Raw genomic sequence first — 19,685 nt, 5'->3', positions numbered from 1 at the left:
TAGATAGAGGGAGGGCGATAGATAGAGGGAGGGCGATAGATAGAGGGAGGGCGATAGATAGAGGGAGGGCGATAGATAGAGGGAGGGCGATAGATAGAGGGAGGGCGATAGATAGAGGGAGGGCGATAGATAGAGGGAGGGCGATAGATAGATAGAGGGCGATAGATTGATAGAGTGAGGGAGGGCGATAGATAGAGGGAGGGCGATAGATAGAGGGAGGGCGATAGATAGAGGGAGGGCGATAGATAGATAGAGGGCGATAGATAGATAGAGTGAGGGAGGGCGATAGATAGAGGGAGGGCGATAGATAGAGGGAGGTCGATAGATAGAGGGAGGGCGATAGATAGAGGGAGGGCGATAGATAGATAGAGGGAGGGCGATAGATAGATAGAGGGCGATAGATTGATAGAGTGAGGGAGGGCGATAGATAGAGGGAGGGCGATAGATAGAGGGAGGGCGATAGATAGAGGGAGGGCGATAGATAGAGGGAGGGCGATAGATAGAGGGAGGGCGATAGATAGATAGAGGGAGGGCGATAGATAGAGGGAGGGCGATAGATAGAGGGAGGGCGATAGATAGAGGGAGGGCGATAGATAGAGGGAGGGCGATAGATAGAGGGAGGGCGATAGATAGATAGAGGGCGATAGATAGATAGAGTGAGGGAGGGCGATAGATAGAGTGAGGGAGGGCGATAGATAGAGTGAGGGAGGGCGATAGATAGAGTGAGGGAGGGCGATAGATAGAGTGAGGGAGGGCGATAGATAGAGTGAGGGAGGGCGATAGATAGAGTGAGGGAGGGCGATAGATAGAGTGAGGGAGGGCGATAGAGTGAGGGGGGGCGATAGTGTGAGGGAGGGCGATAGTGTGAGGGAGGGCGATAGTGTGAGGGAGGGCGATAGTGTGAGGGAGGGCGATAGTGTGAGGGAGGGCGATAGTGTGAGGGAGGGCGATAGTGTGAGGGAGGGCGATAGTGTGAGGGAGGGCGATAGTGTGAGGGAGGGCGATAGTGTGAGGGAGGGCGATAGTGTGAGGGAGGGAGGGCGATAGATAGAGTGAGGGAGGGCGATAGATAGAGTGAGGGAGGGCCATAGATAGAGTGAGGGAGGGCCATAGATAGAGTGAGGGAGGGCCATAGATAGAGTGAGGGAGGGCCATAGATAGAGTGAGGGAGGGCCATAGAAGAGAGGGCGGTAGAGTGGTAAAGTGGCAGAGTGAGGGCGGTAGAGCGGTAAAGTGGCAGAGTGAGGGCGGTAGAGCGGTAAAGTGGCAGAGTGAGGGCGGTAGAGTGGCAGAGTGAGGGCGGTAGAGTGGTAGAGTGGGGGCGGTAGAGTGGTAGAGTGGGGGCGGTAGAGTGGTAGAGTGGGGGCGGTAGAGTGGTAGAGTGGGGGCGGTAGAGTGGTAGAGTGGGGGCGGTAGAGTGGTAGAGTGGGGGCGGTAGAGTGGTAGAGTGGGGGCGGTAGAGTGGTAGAGTGGGGCGGTAGAGTGGGGGCGGTAGAGCGGTAGAGTGGGGGCGGTAGAGCGGTAGAGTGGGGGCGGTAGAGTGGGGGCAGTAGAGCGGTAGAGTGGGGGCGGTAGAGCGGTAGAGTGGGGGCGGTAGAGCGGTAGCGGTAGAGTGGGGGCGGTAGAGCTAGAGCGGTAGAGGGAGGGCGATAGATAGATAGATAGAGGGAGGTCGATAGATAGAGGGAGGGCGATAGATAGAGGGAGGGCGATAGATAGAGGGAGGGCGATAGATAGAGGGAGGGCGATAGATAGAGGGAGGGCGATAGATAGAGGGAGGGCGATAGATAGAGGGAGGGCGATAGATAGATAGAGGGCGATAGATAGATAGTGAGGGAGGGCGATAGATAGAGGGAGGGCGATAGATAGAGGGAGGGCGATAGATAGATAGAGGGCGATAGATAGATAGAGTGAGGGAGGGCGATAGATAGAGTGAGGGAGGGCGATAGATAGAGTGAGGGAGGGCGATAGATAGAGTGAGGGAGGGCGATAGATAGAGTGAGGGAGGGCGATAGATAGAGTGAGGGAGGGCGATAGAGTGAGGGAGGGCGATAGTGTGAGGGGGGGCGATAGTGTGAGGGGGGGCGATAGTGTGAGGGAGGGCGATAGTGTGAGGGAGGGCGATAGTGTGAGGGAGGGAGGGCGATAGTGTGAGGGAGGGAGGGCGATAGTGTGAGGGAGGGAGGGCCATAGATAGAGTGAGGGAGGGCCATAGATAGAGTGAGGGAGGGCCATAGATAGAGTGAGGGAGGGCCATAGATAGAGTGAGGGAGGGCCATAGATAGAGTGAGGGAGGGCCATAGAAGAGAGGGCGGTAGAGTGGTAAAGTGGCAGAGTGAGGGCGGTAGAGCGGTAAAGTGGCAGAGTGAGGGCGGTAGAGCGGTAAAGTGGCAGAGTGAGGGCGGTAGAGTGGCAGAGTGAGGGCGGTAGAGTGGTAGAGTGGGGGCGGTAGAGTGGTAGAGTGGGGGCGGTAGAGTGGTAGAGTGGGGGCGGTAGAGTGGTAGAGTGGGGGCGGTAGAGTGGTAGAGTGGGGGCGGTAGAGTGGTAGAGTGGGGGCGGTAGAGTGGTAGAGTGGGGCGGTAGAGTGGGGGCGGTAGAGCGGTAGAGTGGGGGCGGTAGAGCGGTAGAGTGGGGGCGGTAGAGTGGGGGCAGTAGAGCGGTAGAGTGGGGGCGGTAGAGCGGTAGAGTGGGGGCGGTAGAGCGGTAGCGGTAGAGTGGGGGCGGTAGAGCTAGAGCGGTAGAGTGGGGGCGGTAGAGCTAGAGCGGTAGAGCGAGGGCGGTAGAGTGGTAGAGCGGTAGAGCGAGGGCGGTAGAGTGGTAGAGCGGTAGAGCGAGGGCGGTAGAGTGGGGTCGGTAGAGTGAGGTTAGTAGAGCGGTAGAGTGAGGGCGGTAGAGCGGTAGAGTGAGGTCGGTAGAGTGAGGGCGGTAGAGCGGTAGAGTGAGGGCGGTAGAGTGAGGTCGGTAGAGCGGTAGAGTGAGGTCGGTAGAGCGGTAGAGTGAGGTCGGTAGAGCGGTAGAGTGAGGTCGGTAGAGCGGTAGAGTGAGGTCGGTAGAGCGGTAGAGTGAGGGCGGTAGAGAGGGCAGTAGAGCGGTAAAGTGAGGGCGGTAGAGTGAGGGCGGTAGGGTGAGGGCGGTAGGGTGAGGGCGGTAGGGTGAGGGCGGTAGAGTGAGGGCGGTAGAGTGAGGGCGGTAGAGTGAGGGCGGTAGAGTGAGGGCGGTAGAGTGAGGGCGGTAGAGTGAGGGCGGTAGAGTGAGGGCAGTAGAGTGCTACTGTTAAATGTTGTGAGAAACCATGGCGAGGAAATCTAGAGTTGAAGCCTAACCACCGCCCTTCTCACAGAAATAGCACGTTTTATGTAATTTCCAACTCAAGTGGATAGCAGGAACACATATTTTAAAGGTTGCTTCTGCAATAAAAAAGAAACAATTTGTTTCCCACTCAGCCACGTCAAAACATGCAAACAAGTCCCCTAGCACCACATGGACCTGTGCAAGAAAAACAATTTGACGTGGGAGGTAAGGGAGCCGGCATGGTAACACAAGCACACATTGATGCATGTGAAAACACACTCACGTGCACCGTCCGCAGAGGTGATTTATTTATATACCATCCAGTTTTCCCTATTGAAAAGCGCTCTGATGCCCACGGGCTGAGTCCGCGCTACATACAGTCACAAAATAAATTAAATAAATAAATGCGTGGCATGAACATGGCCCGTTGTCCTTATAGCGCCTCCTGGTGACTGATGCAATAGGCGCTCAGTGAAATGTGCAACCACAGAGGTTATTGAAGACTACACAACCAACTCTCAAATATCAGAGCGGCTTTACGCGTCGTGAGTTTGGAGGGAACCAGAGGGAGTAAAATAAAAGATGTTAGTGTGTGTGTGGGGGGGATACTGTAAGCGAAGGTTAAGGGGCGGTGAAGCCACAGAGAATGATTCGTCATGTGTTTGAAGCCAGACGATTCTCTATAGAAATTACTCTTTCGCCATCTAAAGGGCATCTGTCCATCAGAAATACATGAATTACTCCTGCGCCTTCTAAACCGGGCTCTGTGCACCAGGATACTTTACTCCTGCACCAATAGACAGGTTCTGTTCCTTAAGATACTTTACTCCTGCACCATCTAACAGGCTATAAAGGGGTTAGGAAGATGGTAGGGAGGAAGGGGTATTTAAATGTGGGCACTGGGCATAAGGCCCTCTTTATCCGGGAATTTTGTCAGGAGAAGAGGTGCGTCGGCTACAGAGTGTGAGGTGAGGGAGAGGAGGGGGAAAGAAGGGCGGTGGGGAACAGTAGGTCTTGGGAAGGATGAGGTGCCGTTAACCAGGGAGAGAGGATAGAAGAGTAGAAGAGATGCGTGGGGCAGCCGGCATTGTAGGCTGATGGACCGGGGGTACTGAGGGCATGCAGGAGGGGGGGCATCGCGCAGCACAGTGCCATCAAATTGGGGGGGGGTGCGTTTGTCGCCTCACTCAGGCACAGAAGAGGATAGGATAGGCCGGTGGGACGAGGGGGGGGAAGGATGTCAGTCCTCCGCCCTCGAAGTGACTGGTGGTCTGGTTGCAACTCACACAACGAGAGGATTCAAGGAGACACTGGTGTCCTGGGAAAGCAGTGCGAGGCCCAGTCTTAATTCACAGAGTCAGTTGCATATAAAGAGTGAATCCGCAACAAGAGCCTGCATGAGGGTTTTAAGATTAACAATCAAAGAGCAAGGCAGCAAGTAGTCCAGACTGTGTGAACTTGCCAGATTGGCACAGAATGCGAACTGCACGAACTATGCGGGAGTGCACTATTTGGTATTGCAGGGGGGTGGAAGTGTGGTACTTTGTGCCAGCAGGGAGTGTGGATTAATGTTTAGCGTGGTGCGTTCTAAATTTGCGAGACGTCAGAGGCACAACTAGAGTAAAGGAAACCGGGCGATCAGAAGGAAAAGAAAGGGGGAAGAATTGTGGGTTTTGGGTAATCGGGAGTCAGAGTGGTGCATAAGAAGGTACGAGATGGGGAAGGGGGTGGCACAGGGTGGACACAATCGGTGGCCTTGGAATGTGGGGGTGGGTGTTGTCAATTAAAGTCAGGTATGAGCCAATACTGGGAAGTATAATAGCAACAGGAGGCAGAGGTAGGCGCCATTCTTGCAGGGGTGGGGGATTCCTTTGCACGTGGGGTGTGGGGGAGGCAGGCACTGGTGGGTGGGTGGAGGCTCGTCACCTTAGAGTGCTGGTTTGGCTACAACCTGCACGCATATGGTTTGGCTCCAACCCGCACGCATATGGTTTGGCTCCAACCCGCACGCATATGGTTTGGCTCCAACCCGCACGCATATGGTTTGGCTCCAACCCGCACGCATAAGGAGAGGATTCAGGGAGCTGCTGGTGTCCCTTGTGCAGCTGTCAGAGGCCCAGTCTTCATGTCCTCAGCCTTTCATCCTTCTAAGGCCCGTAAGACCGGTTGCAGTTCAGGGTCAGCCGTGGTACCCACGGGCTGCCGGGAGGCCGAGAACGGTTGGGGTAGGGCGGAAATGGTGTTATGGCGGGAGAAGTGTGGGGAGGGCCAAGGGTTGTTTGTGCGGGTGGCACAGAGCAGTGGTCGCCTTCAAAGGTAGCAGGGTATGGCACCTGGGGAGGTGGGGGGGGGGGGCAGTTGGGGCTGAGAGTAGATGCAGTTCCGCTGAGGTGGGGGAGGTTGGTGGTTTAAGGTGTGGGTGCCGTGGAACATTAGAGGGGTGGCGGAGATTCGTGCTGCAGCCTGGTTATGCAGGGGGTTTGCTGCTGGGCTGTCAGGATTGATGGGCGCGCAGAGATGTGGTGTGGAGTGTTGGAGGGTAAAGAGCTGTATACATGTGCAGAGGACTCTGGGGTGTGGCTACACCCAATGTTTGGCCCGGTTGCCAATTTACGGACCCAGCAGTAGCAAGCATGCGGGATGGCATTGCCCCCAGCTCGAGGTTCGTCCGGCAGTGGGAGTGGAGCAAGGTGCGGGAGATGGTGTGGGTTAATGAAGGCGCTGGGGTGTTGGCCTGGTCGTGGTGGTGGAGGTTTGCAATTTGTGGGGGTCATGCTGGGCACGGAGGGAGACAGGATTGCAGGAGATATATGTGGGGAGGTGCGCATCCTGGGGTTGGAGGACTGGTGTTGTGGTGCTTGTCACTGGCATGGAGCGGGGTTGGGCATGCAAGGGGATCGGTCTAGCATGGTTGGGTTGGTTCCAGAGGGTAGGTGCCGGTGGGTTGCGGTGAAGTGAGGGGGGGGGCTGCTGCAGGAGTCTCGGCTTGGTAGTAGTGTTTTTGGTGGTTGGATGCAGGAGCGGAGGGGCCCTGGATTCAGAACTGCCGACGTTGGAGCAGGGGAATAATGTTTAGATCTTGGCGTGGCTCAACATAGAGTGCTCTGGGGCAGAGTATTAATCACCCACAGTATTGAAAAAGAGGAATTCGGTCTGAAGTGACATAAAGGCGCGGGCAGAGTGTTTGCGGTCCCACGTAGAGTATGGGTGCCACCTGACGGACCTTTTTGCGGCGCCGCAAGCGAGGAGGGGGCGGGGGGGGGTCAGGGTGCAAATTTGGGTGGATGGGGGAGGATCGCATGGCAGGGGGAGGAGGCACAAGGGGGATGGGTACAGGGAGAGGCCTTTAAGGGGGATTTTTCCCCAGACTGCGGGAGGCTCAATGGAGGTGAAGGAATGCTGGGAGGGAGGGGTCAGGGGTTGGGAGCACGATGTGGTGGAAGCAAGGAAGGAGGGTTTGAGTTTCAGGGCAAAGGGACGAGCATAGTGTGCAAGGCTTGGTAATCCTAAAGCAAGCACATATACGCTGAATAGGGTTGGACTAAGTGCGCCGGGGGGGGGGGGGGGGGCACCAAGTTGGGTAGCTAAGAAGGAAGCAGCGACGGGTCTTTTTACAGGATAAAGGAGGGAGAGACCGGGTTGGGTGATGAGGCCGTCCAAGAGACGGCTGAGCAGGTTTCAGTATGGATTTTCCCTTGGACAGCCAGAAGCAGCTGCTGCAGCTGGGATGGAGTGCAGACAATACGAAGCGGATTGAAGCTGCAGTTTTGCGTCCCTGGCGCTCGGCGTAGAAACTGCAGTTTTGTTGTTGCTGTCCTTGGGTGATGGTAACGTTGTGTTACCTGGCGGGACAGTGTGTCGGGAGAACCGCGAGTGCCGACGTGCAGTGCATCAGTGCCTCGGTTATGCCACGTCTGTGCACACGTACTAGGAGAGCTGTGAGTGGAGCCGTCAAGGCGCTAGTTGCAGGAGTCGGTGTCATCCCGGCGCACACAAGGTGCACTCAGCCCCGGCATACGGTGGGACTTATCCCTGGACCTGAGCAGCGGGAAGGAGGGGGTCGAGGGAGCTGATGTACAGTGATGCAGTACAGGCCAGGTGGCGCATGTTTGGGTCTACACTTGGATCTGAGTTGCAAAAGAAAGGGCGCAGGTTACGTCCCCGTAATGCAGGCCTGGGCTAACAATATGATTTTGAAGCCTCCAATTAAAACAAGCTCTCGGCATTGCGGGGCGCGGGAGTGGCTTCCTTTGAAGTCTGGTCGGGGGGGCCGGGAGTGGGAGAGCGGCTTCTTTTGAAGTCTGATGCCTAGGCTCAGACAAATGGTGTGGGATGTGGCTGGCAATGGTGTGGGTGTGCGATGTGCATGCGCCTGGCTCACATGAACTGAACGCGATCCGCAGCTATGTAGACTTTTCGGACCGCTTACTATAATCTCGCCTATTCAGTCCCTACGGGATAGAATAGGCGAGACATAAAAAATGTAAACCTCGCTGATTCAGAGTCGCTTCACGGAAGGTGGAGTGGCCCCTGGTGCCTTCAGATCAACTCTGCTCCCAGTGATTCCTGAAAAGTCCATTGAGCCACACATGACTGGGTTCGGTCTGTGGATGAACTACCCAGGATTAGGGATGTATTCACATGAGGGTGAACCTGGGTCTGAGCACCCGTCCTCTTGGTGAAAATAACCTGACAATGTTTTGGTTGCGTCACGACTAAAGACACTGTGATTTGCATTCCTTTTCGCTATATTCTTGTGTGGGATTCTCACCATAGTACCCGTACATTCTACGTTTTTGGATATTTTACATAAGGACGCGTTGCGCCATTTTGCAACTTCTCTCCATTCATTCATCGTAGCTTTCCCTTCATGGTACAATTCCTCATTCTCTAGAGTTACCCTTGCATCTAGCACCATACCAATTCCGATTCTTAATCTTTGTGCCAGGTACAAACCGTACATCGGCAGGATTACACTTTATGCCCGGATTACACTTTATGTTCGGCTCTCCTTCAATAAATCTACTTTATAACTCTGTTCCTTCTTATCCGCATAAGTAGAACTGCAGCATCATCAGTCGTCCCACTCTTGTCTGCTTTCCTGATTTCTCTGCCTTGATCCATAATAGCAGCTTATTCACGACGATGCATTGTATTGCATTTAAATCCTTTTTTCTCTTGAAGCTTGTACTGCTAACCCCAGGGGGAAAGAGTTGTAAAATAAAAGATTAAAATGTGGCCTAATACATGTAGACCACGAATATTGAAGTCCTACATAGATGTTTATTTTCACAAAGCTAACCTAATTCTGTAGGCCGCACGGTAGTCATTGAACAGTCATATACCAGGTGAGTCCAACATCTAGATTCAACAGGTGTATTCTCGGACTTCTGTTGCTTCATACTGCCTAGACCTTAAAGTCGAAGATTTAAAACATTTTGCAGGATAAAGCTGATGTTTTCCGCCTGCTGTTGCAATGCATTAGAGTGGATTTATCAAAATGAGCTGGAGACTGTATGCCGAAAGAGGGACTTGGAGGCAATGATTTTTTTTTCCTATTTGCATTGCTAATTCCTTCCTTTGTGTTGTTTCTTTGGACCCCTCTATACATAAAGTTCATGGTTGTATTTTTTTGTATTATGATGGTTAAATAATTGGAAATATGGCATTTGAAACAGAGGATCTGTGTGGCATATGCCTTTGTGTTTTCCCTTTTACTTTTTGCCAGAGGATGAGTGATCCGTGCCGTGTAGGGTTACATGCATGTACAGCAGTTCTATAATTATAAAGAATTATTAATGCAGACGGCGTTGAGGTTGTTGCGGTCAAAAATTACTTACAAAAGTTGCATACAGAAGACCTAGGTTGAGTTTTGCTGTTCAAATACTCAGTTGATTTTGCTTGTCCATGTTTTAATCCTGGCTAGCACGTACCCTCTGGGGAATGTGAAAGCCAAAGATGTACTTTTGTGGTAAACGCTGTTGCGTTCCTGGTAGTGAAAGTGACTGACTACTTGAGAAATAACGGTTATATTATTCTGTTTTAACCAGATTTCAGTCGTGGATGCCAGTGGCGTAACAGCCCCTGTGGTGTGTGTGTGGGGGTGTAGCCTGTGCTCCAGGTGGGCCCCCTCCAGCACTGTGCACGGGCAGCGGGCCCCTGACCTGAGAGCTTCTGATTGGGTCTGAAGTGTGGGGGGTCCCCTCAGTGTACTTTGCAGGGAGGTCCTTGAGTTTCGTTATGCCACTGGTGGGAATGGTCTAGGGAGGTATATCCTAAATAGAGAGTTAGCATTTATTAGGTGGTCAGTCCTATGCACCTTTAACAGATATTGTTTGTGGCTGCCAAAGTGCATTGCATAGTAGTTATATTTGGACTTTCGTACCAGTATATGGCCTGTGTGAGTGCAGCTGCAATTATGAATTTTTTATGAAGCTAGTAAATAGGTGTTATATTGAATGCATGGTTTAGTACTTTTAAACAGTTTTTTTTTCTTCAGGTGAGGTTATACTGCTGGTTTTTACCGCTATCCAGTTTGATGCTCTAATATTACAGAGAACTCTCATGCCGTCTATTTTAAATGTTATCTTGATAATGTTCTACAGCTAAGATGCATGCTAAGCTTCAAAAGAGTAATATATCTGCATTCCTTCTCATTAGATATGTGAAACGGAGCACAGGAATGTCTGACATTAATTTACTCCCTTGAACCAAGCTCAAAGACCTTCCATACCTCACCAACCATACCAAACCACCATGCCGAAAATACCTGCGCAACATACATGCCTACCCACCATAACTACTCTACATAGCTACTCCCATAGCTAAACGTACCTGTCACAACTACCATAATAATCATGCTAACCTATCGACTATACATCACATGCCTTACCCACTCACCATACTTACCCTACCTAAACTAACTGCCTGCCATACTTAACCTGCGACTGCTGTGTGGTATTTCATTATACCTACCCGCATTCGGCTTTTTTATGAAAAGGGTCAAGTTATATTTATGGCGAATTTTACAACTTTGAACACCTACTTTTAGCCCCTGGATTAACATAACCTACGCAACTAATCACATGCTAAACTTTTACACTGTTATTTAAAATACCATTCACGCAATAACTTGCAATCTATCAGGCACAAAAAAATGACACTTCAAAAAATGCACAATGCATTTTACAATGATCTATAAACGAAGGCCATCTCAGCACGCCCTACGAGCACTCAAAGCATTAACACTACAGAAGGTAAACTGCACCTCAATCAACTTCAAAACTCAAAACTTTCTAACGCTTGAACCCAACTTATAAAAATTTACCACAACTAAACAATAAAAAGTAACACATTTCTAATAAATTCCATTTCGATTACTCCTTCTATTCTTCTAACTTTAACTTCATTTACATGAGTTGTAATACTGAACTAGACAAATGCAAACCTAAGTAACACTGAATTTAAAAACTACAACTTAATTTACTTTCAGTGCCCTTTAAAACCTACATTTCCTTTTGGTTATCCGTATTCAAATGTTGCAAGTACATATGTTTCTATTAAAATTCAAGTATATTGTCCACATGAATAAAATATCAAACAAGATACTGCTCTTTTGCGATTTTATTTCAACTGAGTTGACAACATAAACAACATCAATAACTATTCAGGCCTGTGGACTGTTAGAACCGGCTGTCTCTAGTTGGCAGAGGTATGCACTTCTGACAAATAGGGACACTCCTTTTCTAGTCAGGGCAAGGGGATCACACCCTTCGATAACCCCTGCTCACCCCCTCGGTAGCTTGGCAGAGCAGAACAGGCTTATCTCAGAGGCTGTGTGTTAAGCAATTATGACCACATACAGTAATACAGTGAATACACTACAAATGGACACGACACCGTAGTATTATAAAAATAAGTATTTTTATATAAGGCTTAGCACAAGACCAAAATAACGGCAAAACTGTACACAATCGGAATAAATACGTTTGGGAAGGAAAAAGGATAGTTCAAAGGTAGTTTCTTCTGTAGCACGAAAAAGTCTTTTAGTATCAAGCAAATCTTCTTCTTGGAAACACAGTTCTTAGCAACAGGGTAACTCACACGGGAGCTACACAACGTCGGGGCAAAGATAATCCACAGGTTCGGCGTCGACCGCGAGGAGCGCTACGTCGGGCCTGGAGTCACACGGACCCCCAACAACACAGTACCTTAGGAAAATGAAGCACACGATGATCAGCGGCGTCGAGCAATCCGGCGTCGCGTCTTCGGTGTCGATCAGGCCTCAGCAGGCGTTGTCGATGATGCAGTTGCACAGAGTGAGCAGCGCTCACGGCGTCGAAGGGCACACGGTTGATGCGATCAGCAGCGGGGCAGACACGAGGTCCTCTGGAGTTAGAGCCGTACTCCCACTCACTGGCGTTGCTGCTGGCGTCGGTCGGGCCCAGCGTCCGATCGTCGTGATTGCTGGTCCTTTCAGAGGTGCTGGATTCACACTTCCAGCAAATAGCACTTTTAGCAGATGAAGTCCTTTAGCCCTGTGACTTCAGCAGGAGACTGGCACTCTTCCAGTCCTTGGAGATTTTCTTAGCAAGCGTGAGAGTACACACACAGTTCCTCTCTCCTGGTTCCTTGGCAAAAATAAAGAAGCACTGCAGGATTCCCCCAACAACAGCACACTGGCAGAAGGGGTAGGCAGTCCTTTAGATCAGCAGGCTTCTTGTCCTTGGTTACAGAGTTCCTTGTCAGAAGTGATCTGATTTCCGAGTTCAGGGGTCCTTCTCTTATACCCCTTTTCGTCTTTGATCCCTTTGTCTATGCCGGGGATTTCCCAACATCCCGGGTCTGCGGGGGGTGGAGCCAGGCAGTAGCACCTGGCTTATTCACTGAGCCGGGCCGGGTCCTCCGACGCCCCGCAGGAGGTGGAGCTAGCATTGATACTGGCAGGAGCAGAGCTATCGTCCTCCTGGCAGGAGGTGGGGCCAGGATCGTCCATGGCAGGCACAGAGCCATCAGTCGCTTGGCAGGAGGTGGAGCCAGCATTGTATCAGGCAAGGCAGGCTATCAACAACTACTCTCCCCCTACTCTCAACGTAAATGTCCCACTCATCCCACACTGACTCATCCAGACCTCTTGGCGCCACCCAGCTCCTGTCACACACACGCAAGACCAGCAGAGACCAGATATGGTTAGACAAGAAAATAGACACTTTCTGAAAGTACTATTTTCGAACCCAGAGTCCAAAAACCATCCACACCAACGGATGCGTAATTAAACCCCGAGTTCAGGGATACCAAACTCGACATTGCACCATGCTCCCCGAGCCAGCTAGGATTATAGCGTTAACAATCCCGGCGGCCCATTCTATCCAACGGAGAGCAGGCTACCTCGCCATAGTGAAGCACGAAGATGGCGGCACTTCACTATCAGGACATGCCAACTTGGTCAGGCGTGTCCTACCTTACACTTACAATGCACCCTGCCCATGGGCCTACCATAGGGGTGACTAACATGAAGTTAAGGGAAGGTTGGAGGGGCTGGCAAGTAGGGATACCTGCGCAGCCGGCGTGACAGTACAGGACTGCACGTGGGTCTCGCAATGACCGACCCGTAGGCATTCTTTTACAAGGCCGCTCCTGTGGGTGGCACAACACGTGCTGCAAGCCCACGAGCGGCATTTGTATTTACAAGCCCCGGCACTCCTGGTGCACTAGACTAGGGACTGACTGTAAACCAAATAAGCCAAACATGGATACAATAGATACATCATTTTAAGATAGGGAGCACTTGCGCTATGGCACTGATCAGCAGTGACACGGCGCCCAAAGCATATACCAGCGAAACATCGTAAAACAGTAGAGGCAAACAGAAAAAATGGAGGAGAGACTCAAGCCAATGATGTCAGGTCTAACACGTGTCCCCTCCAGCTGAAATGTGGGGAGAACTACTCCTAACCTAGGGAGTCCTCATCACTAAGGCGGAAAAATCTGGACAGACCATCCGCATTGGCGTGATCTGTACCAGGGCGGTGTTCCACCGTTAAGTCCATCCCCTGTAGAGCAATGGACCACCTCAACAGTTTTGGATTCTCACCCCTCATTTGCATCAACCATCTGAGGGGCCTGTGGTCTGTCTGAACCGGGAAGTGAGTCCCAAACAGGTAGGGTCTTAGCTTCTTCAGCGCCCAGACCACAGCAAATGCTTCTCTCTCTATCGCACTCCACCTCGTTTCTCTGGGAAGTAACCTCCTACTGATGAAGGCTACCGGCAAGTCTCGGCCCTCTTCATTCACCTGAGCTAGAACAGCCCCCACGCCATGCTCTGAAGCGTCCGTCTGAACAATGAATTCTTTCGAAAAATCGGGTGCTTGGAGTATAGGTGCTGTGCACATTGCAGTTTTCAGGGTGTCAAAGGCCGTTTGACAGGCATCAGTCCAGATCACGTTTCGTGGCTGCTTCCTGGAAGTCAGCGAAGTCAAGGGGTGCACAATGTTGCCGTAATCCTTGATAAACCTCCTGTAATAACCCGTGAGTCCTAAGAAGGCTCTCACCTGCGTTTGGGTTTTGGGCGGTGCCCAAGCCAGGATGGTATCAATCTTGGGTTGCAGGGGGGCCACCTTACCGCTCCCTACTTGGTGCCCCAAGTACACCACAGAACCCTGCCCAATCTGGCACTTACTGGCTTTGATTGTGAGGCCTGCTCCGCGCAGGGCCAACAACACTTCCTGGAGGTGGCGCAAGTGTTCCTCCCAGCTGGCGCTGAACACTGCGATGTCGTCCAGGTAGGCGGCACTGAAATCCTCCAGTCCAGCCAAGACCTGGTTGACCAACCTCTGGAAGGTGGCAGGGGCATTCTTCATCCCAAAGGGCATCACCCGGAACTGGTAGAGCCCATCTGGTGTGGAGAATGCTGACCTCTCTTTTGCCCCATCAGTCAAGGCGATCTGCCAGTACCCAGACGTTAAATCGAACGTACTAAGGTACCGGGCAGCCCCCAACCGATCGATGAGCTCATCAGCTCTGGGGATGGGATGCGCGTCGGTCTTCGTGACCGAATTGAGTCCTCGGTAATCCACGCAGAACCGGAGTTCTGGTGAAGCACCAGGCGCTGCAGCCTTCGGGACCAAGACCACTGGGCTGGCCCAAGGACTGCTAGAGGACTCAATCACCCCTAACGCGAACATTTTGGAGACCTCCTCCTTAATGTACGCTCGGACCTTGTCAGTCACCCTGTAAGCCTTGTGCTTCACAGGAGGGCTGTCTCCGGTGTCAACGTCATGGACACACCAATGCGTGACACCCGGAACCAAGGAAAACAGATCCGGGAATTGCCCCAACAGTTGGTGACAATCCTGTCTCTGCTCAAGGGTCAGTGTGTCAGAGAGGACCACACCATCCACTGACCCGTCTTGCTCTTTAGCATACAGGAGGTCAGGAAGAGGCTCACTCTCCTCCTCCATTCCATCATCTGTAGCTAGGAGCATGCCCACTTCGGACCTTTCTAAGTGGGGCTTCAAACGGTTGACATGCAGGACCCGCAAGGGGTTCCTGGGAGATTTCAAGTCCACCAAGTAGGTGACATCGCTCTTCTTCTCCACAACCTTAAACGGTCCAGTCCACCTGTCCTTGAGCGCACAAGGTTCCACAGGGGACATGACCCACACTTCCTGACCAGGCTGAAGCTCTACCAGAGTGGCATTCCGGTCGTACCATCGCTTCATCTCCTCCTGGCTGGCCTCCAGATTTGCCTGAGCAAGTTCTCTGAAGCGCCGAGTCTGGTTCCGAAAGGCCAGCATGTAGCTGTATACATCCTGGGGAGGTTTCCTGGGAGATTGCTCCCAGCCTTCCTTGAGCAGACTCAAAGGTCCTCTTACCGGGTGACCGTATAAGAGCTCAAAGGGGCTGAGCCCTAGAGCCTTCTGCGGCACCTCACGGTAAGCAAACAACAGGCATGGCAAGAGGACGTCCCATTTCCGCCTCATTGGTTCTTCAAGACCCATAATCATGCCTTTCAGGGTCCGGTTGAATCTCTCAACCAGCCCATTTCCTTGAGGGTGGTAAGGAGTGGTGAACTTGTAGGTTACCCCACACTCCTTCCACAGAGACTTCATATAGTTCGAAATGAAGTTGGTGCCTCGGTCGGACACCACCTCTCTGGGGAACCCCATCCGGGAGAAAACACCCATCAGTGCTCGTCCCACCACGGGGGCCGTCACCGTTCGGAGAGGGATGGCCTCCGGGTACCTCGTGGCATGGTCCACCAAGACCAGGATGAACCTGTTGCCCAGGGCTGTCTTGGGGTCCAGGGGCCCAACAATGTCAATACCCACCCGGTCAAAGGGGGTGCTGACCACCGGAAAAGGTTGGAGGGGAGCCTTCTGCTTCCTTCCGCTTTTCCCACTTGCCTGGCAAGTGCGACAAGTCTTGCAATGGATGTCTACATCCCTCCGCATCTGAGGCTAATAAAAATGGGTGACAAGCCTGTCATAGGTCTTGTCCTGCCCCAGATGTCCAGCTAACGGTACGTCATGAGCCAAACCCAGTAGGAAGGCTCTGAAGCGCTGAGGTACCACCAGCACACGGGCTGACCCAGGCTCAGCAGCCTTAGGCTCGCTATACAGGAGGTCGTTCTCCCAGTACACAAAATGTGACCCTGACTGATCACCTGAGGATTGGGCTGAGGCCTGCTGCCTCATGCCCACAAGAGAAGGGCACACCTTCTGTTCCGCACAGAATTCCTCCCTGGAGGGACCACCATCCTGCTGCCAGTAGGTCAGCTCGGGCAAATCTCCCAGTTCGGCAATTTGTTCCCCTGTGGGCTCCAGGGCATCCCCCTCAGGGTCTACCTCCTCCTGGACCACGGGAACAACGGGGGCCGGTTTCCCGCGCCTCCTGCCTCTTCTCTTCACAGCTGGGTCCTGGGCCGTACTTTCAGGCTCCGGGACCCCATCAACACCCTTACTCGCTGTCATGGATCGAGTGGTTGCACACACCCACTCTGGCACACCCAACATTTTCAAGTGCGCTGCTCGCTCCACCTTAGCCCAAGGGGAGTCTTCCAAATCATTGCCCAGGAGACAATCGACAGGCATGGCGGGCCTTACAGCAACCTGAAGAGTACCTGAAACTCCCCCCCATTCAAAGGAAACCTGAGCCACCTCACACTCTTTCTGGGAGTTATCGGCAGCTATCACGGGGTAGAATGCGTGGGGAACCACCTGCTCTCTGGACACCAAGTGACACTTGACAGCTGTCACACTCGCTCCGGTGTCTCTGAGAGCTTCCACTCTATGGCCATTAATGGTCACCCACTGCCTATATTTACTAGTGTTACTAGGCAGAGGGGGTGGAGGGGCCATTTGCATGTCTCCTAGCGAGACCAGGGACATTTCTGCGGGACCCCTCCCACCATGGACAACCATCTCCTCCCCTCCCAAGGCTACACTTGCCAACTGACGAGGGGGTGCACGCGGCGGTGCATTCGAATCCTTTTTGGGACACTGGGGGTCATAAAACCGGTGTCCCACCTGCCCACAACCGTAGCAGGTTAGGGGGCCCCTATGAACAGGTTTACCCGTCGGGGCCCCTGGCTTCTTCTCAGGGGGAGGCTGGGAACCTTTCCCTTGGTTCCCTTGGGGATTACTTTGGGGCCCTTTCTGAGACTCCTTCTGTTTACCCTTGTCCCCCCCACTCTTCTGCTGGGGACCCTGCCCACCTTTGGCTGAGTCTCCCACTGGACCCTTGTGGACCCTGGTACTGACCCAGCGGTCCGCCTCCTCAGCAAGTTTTCTAGGGTTAGATATCTTGCTATCAATCAGGTGCTGGCTCAGCTCTGGAAAACAGTTATTAGACAAGTGCTCCCACGCAAACAAATCATAAAGAGCTTCATAACTTTCCACTTTGCTGCCCTTTACCCAACCATCCATGGCTCTGCAAAAATAAGACACATATTCAACCCACGTCGTACCAGGCAACTTCTTACATTCTCTAAAAGCTTGTCTGTACTGCTCGGGGGTTAAACCATATCGCAACATTAAAGCATCTTTCATATGCGCATACGACATCCTATCCGCAACAGGCATGTCTAACAGGGTATCTCTTCCCTCATTCACAAAGCGACCCCACAACCCCGCTCCCCAATTCTTCTCAGGGACCTGGTGGGCCAACAATGCTAACTCATATGCTTTAAACCATTGATCAATATCTTCATTCTTATTGTAATCTTTGATCACATCTTTCGGGAAGTAAAACTTACTTTCTGCAGGCTCGGATGGAATGCTGCCACCAGAGGGATTCAACTCTAACTTTTTAGCTTGGATATCCAGTTCCCCCAACCTGGCTTCACGCTCCAAAGCTAACTTCTCTCGTTCAAACTCCAACTTTTTGATCTCTAAATCAGCTTCCCTTCTACCTCTTGCATTTTCTAACTCCAACTGCCCCTTTATTTTTAGCCTTGCCATCTCCATGTTGTAAGCTCGCTCTTTCGCCCTTTCTTCTCTTTCTTCAGGGGAAAGACCTTTGGAGGAAACACTGCTTCCGGGAGAGGGCACAGGTCCATTCACTGGCACCTCCTCATCCCCTTCCTCTGTGGGTACCACCACCACATCAGAGGGATTTCTGGATTCCCACCAGGCCTGCAATGCTTTATAAAAATCATCTTTTCTCGAGAGGCCGGTGGTAGGAACTTCAAACTGGTTGCAAAAGTGTTTCAGCTCATCTTTCTTGTATTTCTTTAGCTTACTCCTCTCGAACTCTTCCACAACAACGATAGCAGGGGTAGTGACTCCGTTGTCACTCATGGTTAAAACTGGCAGTGTTCAGAAAATCAAGTTTCAGAAAAGCGGAGAACAAAAATAGGATCCTTCCGAATCAGATTGTGACTGCGTTATGGTCTGCTTTCACTACGTAGCGCACACTAATCACTGTACATGGGTCATAAATGCAAGGTCCAAATCCTCACCGCTGCATCCAATGTTAGAACCGGCTGTCTCTAGTTGGCAGAGGTATGCACTTCTGACAAATAGGGACACTCCTTTTCTAGTCAGGGCAAGGGGATCACACCCTTCGATAACCCCTGCTCACCCCCTCGGTAGCTTGGCAGAGCAGAACAGGCTTATCTCAGAGGCTGTGTGTTAAGCAATTATGACCACATACAGTAATACAGTGAATACACTACAAATGGACACGACACCGTAGTATTATAAAAATAAGTATTTTTATATAAGGCTTAGCACAAGACCAAAATAACGGCAAAACTGTACACAATCGGAATAAATACGTTTGGGAAGGAAAAAGGATAGTTCAAAGGTAGTTTCTTCTGTAGCACGAAAAAGTCTTTTAGTATCAAGCAAATCTTCTTCTTGGAAACACAGTTCTTAGCAACAGGGTAACTCACACGGGAGCTACACAACGTCGGGGCAAAGATAATCCACAGGTTCGGCGTCGACCGCGAGGAGCGCTACGTCGGGCCTGGAGTCACACGGACCCCCAACAACACAGTACCTTAGGAAAATGAAGCACACGATGATCAGCGGCGTCGAGCAATCCGGCGTCGCGTCTTCGGTGTCGATCAGGCCTCAGCAGGCGTTGTCGATGATGCAGTTGCACAGAGTGAGCAGCGCTCACGGCGTCGAAGGGCACACGGTTGATGCGATCAGCAGCGGGGCAGACACGAGGTCCTCTGGAGTTAGAGCCGTACTCCCACTCACTGGCGTTGCTGCTGGCGTCGGTCGGGCCCAGCGTCCGATCGTCGTGATTGCTGGTCCTTTCAGAGGTGCTGGATTCACACTTCCAGCAAATAGCACTTTTAGCAGATGAAGTCCTTTAGCCCTGTGACTTCAGCAGGAGACTGGCACTCTTCCAGTCCTTGGAGATTTTCTTAGCAAGCGTGAGAGTACACACACAGTTCCTCTCTCCTGGTTCCTTGGCAAAAATAAAGAAGCACTGCAGGATTCCCCCAACAACAGCACACTGGCAGAAGGGGTAGGCAGTCCTTTAGATCAGCAGGCTTCTTGTCCTTGGTTACAGGGTTCCTTGTCAGAAGTGATCTGATTTCCGAGTTCAGGGGTCCTTCTCTTATACCCCTTTTCGTCTTTGATCCCTTTGTCTATGCCGGGGATTTCCCAACATCCCGAGTCTGCGGGGGGTGGAGCCAGGCAGTAGCACCTGGCTTATTCACTGAGCCGGGCCGGGTCCTCCGACGCCCCGCAGGAGGTGGAGCCAGCATTGATACTGGCAGGAGCAGAGCTATCGTCCTCCTGGCAGGAGGTGGGGCCAGGATCGTCCATGGCAGGCACAGAGCCATCAGTCGCTTGGCAGGAGGTGGAGCCAGCATTGTATCAGGCAAGGCAGGCTATCAACAACTACTCTCCCCCTACTCTCAACGTAAATGTCCC

At 52.1% G+C, this 19,685-nt stretch overlaps 1 protein-coding gene across 1 annotated transcript in view; it reads left to right on the top strand.

The window, feature by feature from the left end:
- Window positions 1-19,685, top strand: part of CRIM1 (cysteine rich transmembrane BMP regulator 1) — an 891,430-nt gene that overhangs the window by 653,648 nt on the left and 218,097 nt on the right. The window lies entirely within an intron of this gene.

The sequence above is a fragment of the Lissotriton vulgaris genome, chromosome 6 (genome assembly GCF_964263255.1).
Source record: "Lissotriton vulgaris chromosome 6, aLisVul1.2, whole genome shotgun sequence".
Classification (NCBI taxonomy): Eukaryota; Metazoa; Chordata; class Amphibia; order Caudata; family Salamandridae; genus Lissotriton; species Lissotriton vulgaris.
This window is presented reverse-complemented; position numbering and strand designations above follow the sequence as displayed.